This window comes from Dasypus novemcinctus, chromosome X (assembly GCF_030445035.2).
Source record: "Dasypus novemcinctus isolate mDasNov1 chromosome X, mDasNov1.1.hap2, whole genome shotgun sequence".
Classification (NCBI taxonomy): Eukaryota; Metazoa; Chordata; class Mammalia; order Cingulata; family Dasypodidae; genus Dasypus; species Dasypus novemcinctus.
In genome coordinates this window covers 139,804,756-139,807,770 of record NC_080704.1, presented here as the reverse complement: position 1 = coordinate 139,807,770, position 3,015 = coordinate 139,804,756, and the positions used below count along the sequence as shown (strand labels likewise).

At 43.4% G+C, this 3,015-nt stretch overlaps 1 pseudogene; it reads left to right on the top strand.

The window, feature by feature from the left end:
- Positions 1-611: 611 nt before the first annotated feature.
- LOC139438009 (cell growth-regulating nucleolar protein-like) lies at positions 612-1,957 on the top strand (annotated as a pseudogene).
- The last annotated feature ends 1,058 nt before the right edge of the window (positions 1,958-3,015 follow it).

Here is a 3,015-nt window from a genome sequence, read left to right as displayed (position 1 = left end):
ATCTAGCATCCATCCCTGCAGCACTACCCAGGACAACTCCAAATCCTGAAAATGCCCTCACACCATATCTCTTCTTCCATCTCCCTACCATCAACAGTCACCGTGGCCACCCTCTCCACATCACTACTACAATTTATTCCCTTACTAATCACAATAGTTCCAAAGCAGAACACCAATAATTTTATTTGCATTATTTTATTCAAAAAATAAACCACTTAATTAATATATTAAAATAAATACATGAGAGGTGCGGCGGCTTGCTCGGTGGGTAGAGGTGGGGTCTGGCTGTGGACGAGGGGTCGGTCCAGCTCAGGACGAGGGGTCGGTCCCGCTTGGGACGAGGGATCGGTCCCACTTGGGAGGAGGGGTCGGTCCGGCAGCAGACGAGGGGTCGGTCTCACAGGGGTTGCGCGGTTCAGCTGACGGGGTCGCCCGGAGAAGCAGGCGACGAACTGGGGACAAGGGAGGCCAGGCCCTTGTCAGGGGCTCTCAGGACTGGAGGGCGCACGGCAGAAGAACTACCGCGGAGACAAGGTAAACACGCAAGTCCACTTTATTGAGGGAGAGGCAACAGTTTTATAGGGACTGGGGAAGGTTGATTGATCGAAGCCATGCCCTGTTCTGATTGGTTGCCGGAGAAAGGTCAGTGGGCGGTACTGGACGGGGAAGGGGTGGTGATTAGGGATTGGCTGTTGCTGTTGCTGGGGGAAGTGGCAGGGTTTGGTGATTGGTGTCTGCTGTTGCTGGGGTAGAGGGCAGACTTGAGTTTCCCGCCCACGCCTGGCTGTTGCTGCTGTCGGGGGAGGGGAAAAGGGCAGACTGGAATTTTCCACCCTGCGCCTGCGCAGGGAGAAAGAAGAAAAGGGTGCCGCCCCACAGGCATCGTGTGGCGCCATCCGGGAGGAGGGGCGGCCGCGGAAGCATGGCTGCCGAGAAGGGGAGACCCGAGGGCACTCTGCGCCCATGCCGAGCTTCCTTCAGGGGTGGCAGTGGGCCCGACCAACCACCCTATTATGGGGGCAGTGGTTTGGAATAGGCCTACCGCGGCCGCTGCCCCTCACCAGGCCAGCAAACCACACTTCAGCCTGAGGGGTGACCGCAGAGAGGCATATGGGGGCTAAGAAGTGAGTTCTGCTCAGGAAAGGCCAGGATGGAGGTGGTGGCTGTGCTCCAGGGGAAGTGGTGATTCCATGTGTTGACTGCAGGGCATTAAAACCTTTACTGGGTGCTAGTTGTGAGCACAAGACTAAAAAGAAATTATGAAAAGGGAATATTAAATAATTTAGCTAAAAATTATATTTTTTACTTGCAATGCTTGTGGACAATCAGTGAAGGTAGTACAAGTAGAAAAGCTTGTGGCTGTTTGCAGAAATGGTGAATGCCTGTCTTACAGTAACTGTGGTAAATATTTCTGGGGCAATTATTTAAAAATCTAAGGGAAATTCAGAAGAAAAGACCAGAAATATGGTGGCAATTGTTATGAAGATAAAACTGACAAAGTCAATATTGAACAGCAGGCATGCATGCAGAAAGTTAATTAATCAGTAAAAGACCCAAAAAAAAGCCCTAAAGTGAGGGAACTTTAGAAAAAAAATAAGGACTATGACAATGTTCTAAAGTAAAAGACAAAATTTCAGAATTAGATGATGTTCAGTTTAAAAATTTTTAAGGAACCCATTGTAGAGTAACTGTGGAATATATCTTCTGAAGCTTACAACAATTCACCTGTCAGTTGGGAATAAAATAAGCAGCCACTCAACTCAGTAGTCAATCCACTTGTACAGCCTGGTCTTTCAAAGGCAATGAGATCATGCAAAAGCAGTCAGAGGTGAATAAAAAAGGAAGGAAGAAAGAGCAGCAGAAGAATGGGGAAAAAAAAGAAAAGAAAGAACTGAAATTAGCAGATCACCAAGAAAATTCAAGAAATCAGAAGTCTAAAAAGCACAGAAAGAGATGAAGGGCTGAGTTTTAAGCTAAAAGTGAAGTGATTCTTGATGCCAATGGTCTAGCAAAAAAAAGAAAAGCAAGAAGAGCAGTTAAGGTACAAGAGTTGCAGGGGTGTGAATCATTGGAAATGGTGAGGTAGACACCGATGAGGAATATACAAAGTCAGGTGAAGTGAAAGGAAAGAGGAAGCACTCTAATTTGAAATAGGTTCTAAATAGAAAAGATGTCCTAAGACATTCTGAAGGTGGAGAAATGGAAGACCATGAAACTCCTGTGAAAGGTAAATTTAACAGGAAGCGAACTATTAAAGTAGTTCTGAAACAAACACCAGAAAATGAAATAATCAGAAAGCTAAGGAAAAAGGTGTTAACTCAAATTTACACAAAGAATGACCATTACCAATCTTAAGAGGAAAGTCTGGCCATCATTAATAAGAAACTCAGCAAACACCCTACCTTTAAATTATTAAAGGACAAAGTCAAGGTTTTGAAGTGAACATTTATATATTTCCATAATGAATCCGTTCTGTCATTGACTTGTTCCTTTCACTGCTGTTTATAAAACATGCCATGAATTATTATAACAGCTCAAATTTCCTTTCCAATCTCTAAGTTAAAGAAAGATATATTTTTTGGTAGAGTTTTTATGAAAAAATAAAATATATTCTTATCCAAATGACTAAAAATAAATAAATATATGTTATTATAATGAAAATGCTTCTCAAATTCTGAAATACAAAAATATTATTTTCAAAATATTTATCTTCTTTCAAAACTTTGCCTTATAAACAACTTAATTTGCCCATCAATGGGCACTTTATTATTCACAAACTCCTTGTTCTCAAGATGGAAATAGCTAATTTCAAAGCAAGCTAATGATAGAGGGAATCAATAGACACATCTGGAACCTAGCAGAGAGCCCACACGAATATCAATAACCCCCAAGTAGCTGCTGGAAGACTCCCACCCCCAAGATTCTGCTATCCAGAAGAAAGACTTCTTCTGGAAGCAAGGAAAAGCCCCAGATATTCCCCAAGGACTTTTTCATTGGGTCCTCACTGGGGGAAAT